The sequence below is a fragment of the Lynx canadensis genome, chromosome C1, assembly GCF_007474595.2.
Source record: "Lynx canadensis isolate LIC74 chromosome C1, mLynCan4.pri.v2, whole genome shotgun sequence".
Lineage (NCBI taxonomy): Eukaryota > Metazoa > Chordata > Mammalia > Carnivora > Felidae > Lynx > Lynx canadensis.
The window spans coordinates 41,002,613-41,012,851 of NC_044310.1; the positions used below are offsets into that span (position 1 = coordinate 41,002,613).

At 38.6% G+C, this 10,239-nt stretch overlaps 1 non-coding gene across 1 annotated transcript; it reads right to left on the reverse strand.

Moving 5' to 3' along the window:
• Nucleotides 1-584: 584 nt before the first annotated feature.
• On the reverse strand, nt 585-692 carry LOC115522580. Its single transcript, XR_003971478.1, has one exon. It is a non-coding gene; the product is annotated as a U6 spliceosomal RNA (small nuclear RNA).
• Nucleotides 693-10,239: the final 9,547 nt, after the last annotated feature.

Genomic DNA, 10,239 nt, shown 5'->3' on the forward strand with positions numbered 1-10,239 from the left:
GTATTTAGAAACCAAGATCTGGGCACCAGATATACTCATTGTTACTGGGGTATAATTGCTTTTAGGCCTTTTAGGTAAACAGAGCCACGAAGGAAAAATGGCAACTTAACATAGTTTAACTATTTTTAATCATGAATTCATTACTGGCACACTCTAATTCCAATTCAGCACCACAGGGTTTTTTCTCCTATCCTTATTTGCATCTCCTATTCCTTATTTTCCCACAGTGGGAGCTCTGACTCCCAACAGCATCATTGTCTTTTTTCATTTGCTCAGTGTTGTGATACACACAAAATAGTTTCAGAATTGCTATATCCATGTCACCTAAAAAGTCTATTAAATTGGATTCAAAATTTGTTTGTAGTTTTGTTTTGTTTTTAGACTAAAGGTATATATGCAAAGTACTGCATTCAAAATTTATTTGGATTAAGTTTTATTTTCCTTCAGAATGTTTATATTACTTATTTATATATAGTTAGGTTTATTTGTTTTCTATTTATATTAATTTTTAGAATGCCTTTCATTCTTGTAGATTCAAATTTCTGTTTGAATATGTAAAAGTTAACATTGTCAAATCCATATGAAAACATATGGAATGCTTCACAATTTGTGTGTCATCTATATGGAGGAGTCATGCCAATTTTCTCTGTTTTGTTTTAGTTTTAGCATATGTGCTGTTAAAGTAAGAACACCCTTCAATCATTTTCAGCCCGTTTGATATTTACTTAGCGCCTTCACACACACACACACACACACACACACACACACACACTTCACTATTTTTTTTTATCCTTATATTATTTGACCTTTCCACACTCAACTGACCTAATTTTCTTGAAACACTCTACTCTCTTGGTTTTTGATTTCACACTCTTCTGGTTCTACTTCCTCTTCACAGGCCTCTCCTCATTTTGTTCAACTTGTTTGTTTGTTCAACTGTTTGTTCAACTGCTCCAAAATATGTGGCTCAGGACCCTTCTTGGCTCCCTTCACTTCTCTCTGTCTACTGTTTTCCTAGATAATCTCAACTACTTCTGTATCTTTGAATGATGATACTAGGAAGGGAATCTTTGAATGCTGATTATGTCAATGACTTCTAAATTCATGTCTTCGTCCCATACCTCTATTCTGGGCTCCAAACTTACAACCAACTACTTCATTGACATCTACATGGATCTCACTGACAGCTGAAGTTTAACATGTCTAAAACAGAACTCCTAATTTCCCTGCCAAACCTGCTTCCTCCAAGCTCCTCCCTCTCAGTAAATGTCACCTCCCTTCCACCTGGTTGCTCTAGCTAGAAACCACTACTACCACTTTGCGCATCATCTCTTACCTAGGTGACCATCAGCCTCATAACTGGCTTCTCTTTTATCCCTCACACATTCATTCTCTATACAGTAGCTACCATGATATTTTTGAAAACAAAATAATAATACAAGCTTACATTTTTTGGGTGTTTATTATGTGCCAGGAACTGCTGTAAGCACTTTGTATATATATTATCTTCACAATGACTCTATGAGGTAAAACCTATCTCAGTTTTTTTTTTTTCAACGTTTTTTCATTTATTTTTGGGACAGAGAGAGACAGAGCATGAACGGGGGGAGGGGCAGAGAGAGAGGGAGACACAGAATCGGAAACAGGCTCCAGGCTCTGAGCCATCAGCCCAGAACCTGACGCGGGGCTCGAACTCACAGACCGCGAGATCGTGACCTGGCTGAAGTCGGACGCCCAACCGACCTGCGCCACCCAGGCGCCCCCCTATCTCAGTTTTATAGAAAAGGAAATTGGGGCACAGAGAGTTAACTAATTTGCCCAAGGTCACACAGCTGGTATATGGTGGAGTTTTAGGTTTGAACCCAGAGTGACTCTTTAGCCTTCAAGTTTATGTACACATACTACTGGATCATATCACCCAGACTCAAATACTTTCATGGCTTCTCACTGGGGCTCACTGGAACTAGATTCCAGACTCCATACTTAGGCCTGCTGGGTCCTGTGATGTGCCTCCTGCTTACCCCTTCAAATTTATCTCATGCTGTTCCCTTTCCTTGACTTTCCTTCAGCCACATGGCTTGTTTTGTTTTCTGTTTGTCAGTTTCCTTGAACATGATAAGCCATTTCCTGCCAGTCGACGTTATTTATCCTCCACTTCAAACACTCTTCTCCTTGGCTTCTTCTCATTCTTCAGGTATCACTTTAATGATATGTGATTCCCTTACCATTGCTGTTTCTTAAGTGGCTCCTTGCTGGTATGTTCTATCTCAGCTTCATATTTGTTTTCTTTTTAGCCCTTAAAACAATTTGTAATTATTTGTTTACTTGTTTTGTCTCTCTTCCCCACTAAAATTAAGTGCTATAAGACAGAGGCTGTGTCTTAGTCACTTTTGTGTATTCTGAGCCTAACACAGTGCCTTGTTCTTAGAAGGAACCCTAGAAATATTTGTTGAATAACATATATTATCATCTTCTACTTTATAGCTTCCATTTACTCATAATTTCTGCCTCCTCATCACTTTGGTTTGTCACAGCCTAGACTCTGTCTCCTCTCTCATATACCCCTACTCAACCTCGTGGCCTCTCTCTTTGCATCCTTTTAGTTATAGTTTTAGTGCTACTAATTGCCTCAATCACCTCATGTTTCCCAATTTAAATTCCCTGAAAGAGAAATATTTATTTGTCCAACTCATTTTTTAGGAGACAGACATTTGTAGGTCATTGGCAAGCTCATGAGTTGCTTGCCTTTGCGTCAGATTCCTAGTCCTGGTCCAAACAGTTGTGTGGGGCAGGGTGTATGTGTGTGTGTGTGGGGGGGATATTCTGCACAGCGCTGCCTTTCCGATCAGGCACAATGATTGATATTTGAGCACAAGCGGCAGCCACAGCAGCAGCAGTGGCAAATAGTTAATCAGGCCTCACTTAAGGGTCAGGTTCTCCAACAGTTGCTCTCTAGGAGGCAGGTCTCAGGTTATCTTGAGTCCTGTGTACTCTCCCTCTGAAAATAGTAAACACAAATTGAAAGCCCTCGCATTACACAGCATTTCTAAAACTAAAAAGAGTATGCATCCACCTGTATTTGTTAGTCTAGCAACCCTGTGAGGCCAAGAATATTGTCTCCACTTTATAAATAAGGAAACTGAGGCTCAATTTCCCTGCCCAAAGTCAGACACATACTAAATAAGAGCCAGCATCAAATCCCAGGTCTCTAAACTCCCATGATGGGCTCCTTTCACTGTATCTAAAGAAACTGGATGATGATTGAAGTTTCCTCTAAAATAGCACCATAGGTGGCTCCATGGGCTGTGGGTTCCCAATATACTTATCAAGTACCTAAGGGTTTACAAAGCACCTACCATGTACCAGGCACTCTGCTTTACAAATACTATCTCAGTTCAACCTCATAATACTTGGGTGAGGTGGATATTCTAATACCCACCGAGGAAATGGAGATTTAACAGATTAGATTACTGTTCCAAGTTCAAGATCTAGTATATGGCATGGCTGGGATTCTAATTTAGATCTTTCTGACTCCAAAGCCCATCTTCCTTAGATTACACTAGACTGTATCCCTTCTTCTTCCCAACTGTGTTGCCTTGGTCAAGTTACTTAATTTATGTGACCTTGTATTTCCTTATCAGTAAAATGGGGATATGAGTACCTAATTCATGGGATTATCATAGGTTTATGAGCAATCATGTGGTAAAATAGCCTGTTCCAGTAAACATAGCAGGTACATACTTTCAGTTTTGTGTGAATCTAAATCTACACGTGTGAAAAAATATATAATTATCAACTTTAGTTGCCCGTAACGATCAGGATCTCTTGTGAGATTCTATTCTGTCGGCAAGTATTTCTGATTCAAATTCTGAAGACATAGGGCCTTGACAACAGTTATTCTCTAAGAAAACAGAGCAAGTCAATGTACTTCAGAGATGAGAAAGAACCTACACTCAGCCTAGCCATTATATAGCAGAATGGAAATTAATAAGTGCTCAATAAGAGATCTGAGTATGTGTCTCAGAAGCTTAAGAATTTCTTTAAGGCCAGGGCATTTAACATATAGTCTGACTTAATCCCACCACAACTTTAAGAGATAGGTGTTCTTGTGACCTCCATTTTTCAGGCTCAGAGAGTTTAAGTGATCTGCCTAAGGTCACACATCTAAATTGAGGTAGACAAGGAACTGGAGCCCAGTTTGGCACTATTGCACTGAACTTTCAGCTGTGTGCAGTCTGGCACGTCTACTAACAAGTTAACCTGCTCTGCACCTTCAGGGCTCTTTGGATGGAAACTTACTCTCAGGTCAAACACCCTTCTAACATCTTGCCCACTCATTGTTCTCAGGAAAGAAAAATCAGTTCCACAAGAATCGGCACAATTTAGGGAGAATGCTGGCTACAATGGCACTTCCCCATATAACAGTACAGATAAATACCATCAATAAATACAGACAAACAATACAAATACATACAGATAAATAATACCATGTGAGAAATGCAAGAGCAAGAATAATAACTAATCTTTGTACAGTACTTTATAATTTATAAGAGATATGATACCCAATTCTCCACATATCGCCCCTTTGAGATAGGTATTATCATTGCCATTTCACAGATGAAGAAACTGAGGCTTAAGAAGTTGATTTAGTATGAAGAAGTGGACATATACTGGTTTGTGTTTTCCCAGACTCCTTTCTTCCTTTTGGTAATGACACCCCACGTTTCCTTTAGAGATCAAGTACCTTCCATCACAGCAACAGTGATTAGATCAATGTGAACACATGACACATCAGATCTTTGGATGTCAAGCTTGGAACTTTTGTTTAGGCTTTTATTCAAGCCATTAAGAGAGAGGAACTCTCTCTGGAGACTGAAATTAGTGGCCACTACCACAGTAAATACAATGTTATGTATAAATTTTAAACCTGCAGAAGAAAATTCAGTCTAGCCAGTGGAAAGTAGAAATGGAAATTTAAGATAAAAAGGAATGTACAGTAAATGGATGGTGGGACTAAACCTTAGTATATAGTAATTACATTAAATGCAAATAAGTTAACCTCACCAATTGGATTTTTAAAAATTACATCCGATAATAAATTGGCTGTAAGAGACACACTTAAAACATGAAAAGAGGGGCGCCTGGGTGGCGCAGTCGGTTAAGCGTCCGACTTCAGCCAGGTCACGATCTCGCGGTCCGTGAGTTCGAGCCCCGCGTCGGGCTCTGGGCTGATGGCTCAGAGCCTGGAGCCTGTTTCCCATTCTGTGTCTCCCTCTCTCTCTGCCCCTCCCCCGTTCATGCTCTGTCTCTCTCTGTCCCAAAAATAAATAAACGTTGAAAAAAAAAATTAAAAAAAAAAAAAACATGAAAAGATAGGGGATGCCTGAGTGACTCAGTAGGTTAAGTGTTCGATTTTTGATCTTGATTCAGGTCAAGATCCCACGGTTCATGAGTTAGAGCTCCACGTTGATCTCCACACTGACAGTGCAGAGCCTACTTGGGATTCTCTCTCTCCCTCTCTCTCTCTGCCCCTCCCCTGCTTGCTTTCTCTCTCTCTCTCTTAAAATAAACATTAAAAAAGGAAAAAATATAAAAATATATGAAGATTAAAAATAAAAAGATGAAAAGAGATACACTAGGCAAATATGAACTGGGTTGTGATCTTCTGTCAAAAAGAAATTTTAGTATCAAAAGGTAAAAGTGATAAAAGTAATTATATATTCATTAAAGAAACAATAAGCAAACCCATAGGTGCACTTAATTACAGAGTATTAAAATACACAGAACCGCAGAGAGAAATAGATGCATAATTATAGCTGCAGATTTTAATATCTCCCTCTCAGAAACTGGTCTATCAAGGCTGGAATACTATAATTACCATATTTTGACAATTCTACACTTATACAAAGTTGGACTCTGGGAGAATTAAAGACATAATAAATATTTAAAAATATATTTTTAAAATAGGAAACATAGTTTGTGAGAAGAGAAAGGCAAAACTTCAAAATCACAGACTATGACACAATAATGTTGATGAATAATCAGGATTCCCATTCAACAAAAAACTGTGGACAAAGTAACTAGATGAGAAAATGGGAGAAGATATTTGAAATACTTAGCATACAAAACTCTTGCAAATAAAGAAGACAGCAACCTCTAGAGAAAAATAAGCAAAAGATATGAACAGAGAAGAAACCTACAAATCAAAAAGCATGTGAAGAGATGCTTAAAAAATCAGAGAATGTTAATTAAAACAGCAATGTGCTATGGTTTTATATCAATTAAACTATAAAAATCAGAATGTTTGATGCCTGCTGGTGGCTGGAAGGAACCCTTATGCATGGTGGCAGGAGTATGGACTGCCATAGCCACTGTGGAAAGGAATTTGACATAAGTTAAGAGAATTATGAACTCACATATTCTATGAGCCCATAGCCACTCCTGGGATATATCTCAAAGAAATTCTTATGCGGACACACAAAGGATTAAAATGTTAATTGCAGTATTATTTATGAAGGCAAGGACTTAAAGGCTACCTGTTTGGTGGTCTATCACTGGAGACTAGATAGCTAAAATGTAGTAAATTTTATATCGTGAAGTTACATAGCAGTCAGAAGCAATGCATTAGATGTATACACAGCAACATGAATGCATTTTAAAAACAGTGCTCAGTAAAAAATCTGAAGAAACATGGGGCGCCTGGGTGGCGCAGTCGGTTAAGCGTCCGACTTCAGCCAGGTCACGATCTCGCGGTCCGTGAGTTCGAGCCCCGCGTCCAGCTCTGGGCTGATGGCTCAGAGCCTGGAGCCTGTTTCGATTCTGTGTCTCCCTCTCTCTCTGCCCCTCCCCCGTTCATGCTCTGTCTCTCTCTGTCCCAAAAATAAATAAACGTTGAAAAAAACCTGAAGAAACACAATGAGATTAAATACTGTACCATTTGCATAAATTAAAATACATCTATACAAATAAAAATTCACATTCCATATGAACATATACAAATGAAAAGATATACACCAATAGAACACAGTTTGCCTTTGTGGGGAAAGGAAAGGGATAAAAGAGAAAAAATAAATAACAAATAAGACTTAAATGTATAAACCACTGGGGCACCTGGGTGGCTCAGTCGGTTAAGCATCTGCTCTTGATTTAGACTCAGGTGCTGCTATCGCTGTTGTGAGATCAAGCCCCATTTTAGGCTCAGCACTAGGCATGGAGCCTGCTTCAGGATTCTCTCTCTCCTCTCTCTCTCTCTCTCTCTCTCTCTCTCTGTCTCTGTTCCTCCCCCACTCATGCATGCTTGCTCATGCTCTTCTCTCTCTCTCTCTCAAAGTAATACATAAACATTTTTTAAAAGTATTATCAGTGACCTAAGATGATAAAATGCCATGTACTGAGGAGAGTGGATTAACTAAAACCTCTACACCTCCAGTCAAACCAACCAATCAACAATGAACATAAAACTGGAAGAAAAGACAGTAAGTATTGTATAGTTGCCCTGGATTTGGGGATAATGAGAAATTTTTATATTCTACTTAATACATTTGTAGAATCAAATTTTTTTACATTGAACACCTGTTACTTTCTAAAATAAATATAGAAGATTTTATATACTCTAATATTATATAAATTATATAATATAATTATAACATTATAATATATGTTATATATATTATAATAATATTATATAATTTATATAACATATAATAATATAGTTATAAATTATATAATAAAATAAAATATATACGATTTTTAAAGTTTATTTATTAATTTTGAGAGAGAGAGAGAGAGAGAGCACAAGCAGGGGAGGGGCAGAGAGAGAGAGACGAGAAGAGACAGAGACAGAGAGAATCCTAAGCAGGCTCTGCACTTTCAGCACAGATCCCAACATGGGGCTGGATCCCAGGAACAATAAGATCATGACCTGAGCCAAAATCAAGAGTTGGACGCTTAACTGACCAGAATTTAAAAAACAAAAAAACTTCATCTGGAGATTTAGGTTTCAGTGTAGAATGGTAGTATTCAAAAGACAAGACCTGAAAGGAAATACAAAAAATTTCAAAGTCTGTGCAGAATGGGTGGAACTATGCATGCATTTTTCTCTTGTTAAATTACCTTAGTTTTTGAAATAATGTTTCTACAATCTATCAAAATAAACGCAAGGAAATTTAAACAAAGGTAAAAGCAACAGCTTTAAAAAATTTTTTTTTATGTAGACTTTAATGTTTATTATTTTTGAAGGAGAGAGAGACAGAATGTGAGTGGGGGAGGGGCGGAGAGAGAGGGAGACACAGAATCTGAAGCAGGCTCCAGGCTCCCAACTGTCAGCACAGAGCCCGATGCGGGGCTGGAACTCACAGACCGGGCGATCATGACCTGAGCTGAAGTTGGACGCTCAACCGAGCTGAGCCACCCAGGCGCCCCGTATATATACTTTAAAGTAAGCTCTGAGGCCGAACGTGGAGCTAGGCTTGATTGAACTCACAACCCCGAGATCAGAGTTGTATGCTCCAAAGTAGCAGCTTTAAAAATATTTGAATACGATCCTTATTGTCTTATTCTCTCCCCCCCCACCCAAATTTTGCATGAAAATCAGTATCTTTATCTGGTGATATTGAAAATACATAACAATTGGTAGAGCATATGCCTAACCAATTAGAACAGATATTGGCAGTAGACGAGATGCTCTCATCAGACTGGAATGCCTAAAATATAGATTACCCACAAGCCAGTCCTCTAGCCCTAACACATTGTTCAGACGCAGGCATCTAAAGCCTTGCCCTTTTTCACAATGGGAAGACTCTTATGTTATAGAAAGAGGTATAAAATGAGGGATGCCCAAAAAAGCCACTCTATAAAATGCCGCTTTGGCATAAAGATTATTTTGAGTGAAAAGCACTTGAAAAACAGCAGATACAATAGGGACACTCGATCTCTTTCTTCTGAAAACAGGAGATAGAACTCCTGTGTGAGAGCTGCCCTTGAGCTCCTAGGAGAAAAGAAACACTCTTATGAAGGACAGAAAGTTGAGATTGAGGATTCTGTACAAACAGACCTTGTGAAAATAATTCTTATCTTTCTATAGCCTCCCTGAACATTTTAGTTATTTTTCCACAATTGCCTCTCTTTGTTCAACCTATTATAAAAGCATTTAAGCTTTGCCCCTTCTTTGGGTCTTCATTTCTTTATGAGGGCTCTGTGTCCCATAAAAGTTTATATTAATAAATTTGTATGCTTTTCTCCTGTTAATCTGTATTATGTCAATTAAATGTTCAGGCCCAGTCAAAGATCCTAGAGGGTAGGGGCAAAGTTTTGCCTCCTCTACTAAGGCAAGTTTCCCAAGCCAGAATATTCCAAAGATTGTAAGGCTCAGAAACTATGCTAGGCATCAACCTATAACAAAAAGGAGATGGAATACTTGCTACTTCTTCCTGACTCACCACCCAACTCCTGTTATCTAGGTGCCCTAATCTTTGACCCTGAAATTTGGTCCACACATCTCCTTCTCCATCAGACAGACTCTTACACATTCTTGAAGATCTGGCTCAAAGTCACTTCCTTCATGAAATCTTCCCGGAAAGTACCAGCCAGAGTTTTGTTCATTCTTTCAACTAATATTATTAAGTACCTATGGTGTTCCAGACCCATATTCTATTTGTATCCCTGTGCTATCATATGACAGCTGTGCCTGGCCTGACTCCCCAGCTAGACTGGGATAGTCCTTGGTATACTTCTAGTAAACAAAGGCAGGAAGGAGTCAGCATTTAATCCTCACAGCTAAGTCTGCAGTAGGTCCCGTTATTAACCCTGTCTCACAAATGTGAAAAATGAGGGCACAGGAAGTTAGATCACTTGCCCAAGATACTACAGCTGATAAGTAAACAGAGCCATGAATCAAGTACAGTGACCTCAAACAGCTGGCAAACACACTAACTGTATCACTTCTGAAAATGAAAAGGCTGTCACACTGAACTCAATTGCTGTCTGTATGTTGTTTTTTCGGAAATTTTTGAAAAGAGGAAGATGACTTTTTGTTTATCTTAAAATGGTATTTATTCTGTATCTGCTATCTGTATTATCTGTATTCAATATAATGTAGATCCACTCATTCAATCAACAGCCTAGTACAATGAAAGGATAAGCTTTGGAATCAGACAAACCTGAATTCAGATACTGGTCCTGTCCCCTTACCAGCAGCTTGACCCTAAGCAAATGACTTGCCTGTTCTAAGCAGTTTCTGCA